This window comes from Seriola lalandi, unplaced genomic scaffold (genome assembly GCF_002814215.2).
Source record: "Seriola lalandi dorsalis isolate HSWRI2012SDOR001 ecotype SW California unplaced genomic scaffold, Sedor1 jcf7180002054656, whole genome shotgun sequence".
Classification (NCBI taxonomy): Eukaryota; Metazoa; Chordata; class Actinopteri; order Carangiformes; family Carangidae; genus Seriola; species Seriola lalandi.
Genome location: NW_019525209.1, coordinates 510,458 through 510,942, shown reverse-complemented (window position 1 = coordinate 510,942; position 485 = coordinate 510,458). Strand labels below are relative to the sequence as shown.

General features: G+C 46.0%; 1 protein-coding gene across 1 annotated transcript in view; it reads right to left on the bottom strand.

Moving 5' to 3' along the window:
- The window catches only part of LOC147818303 (B-cell receptor CD22-like), a 3,189-nt gene that overhangs the window by 2,203 nt on the left and 501 nt on the right, over window positions 1-485 (bottom strand). The gene's annotated exons all lie outside the window — the stretch shown is intronic.

Here is a 485-nt window from a genome sequence, read left to right as displayed (position 1 = left end):
TTTTTCTAAGGGTGTGATGCACAATCAGAATTTGAAACCTAGCTCAGTCCCCAACAATCACTACCAGCATCTCAAACCAAATCACAAATTACACACAAATGTTCACAAAGGAGATACAGAGGAGAGCTGCCCATCATGTCAGCCTGTGACATGTGATGTGTGGGCCCGGCTCTTAAACTCTCTTCCTCTGATGCTTGAAGGGCTGCAGCTGTGGCCAGGACTGGTGGGATCATTGCTGCACCAATAGGAGAAGCCGGCCGTGGAGTCGGAGGCTCCTCCTCTCTGCTCTGACCAATCCTGTCATGGAGTCCGCGCAGCCTGATTAACATACAGACAAAACACACATTAAGATCCAGGTGACTGCGCTGCGCTCAGTTGAACATATCTTTATATCATGTAGAAAGTTGAAAAAGAAAGAGCAGAACTAATGACACAATTACAGAAGATTGCTCTGGTAGAGGATAACACTGAAAGTACTAGAAAAT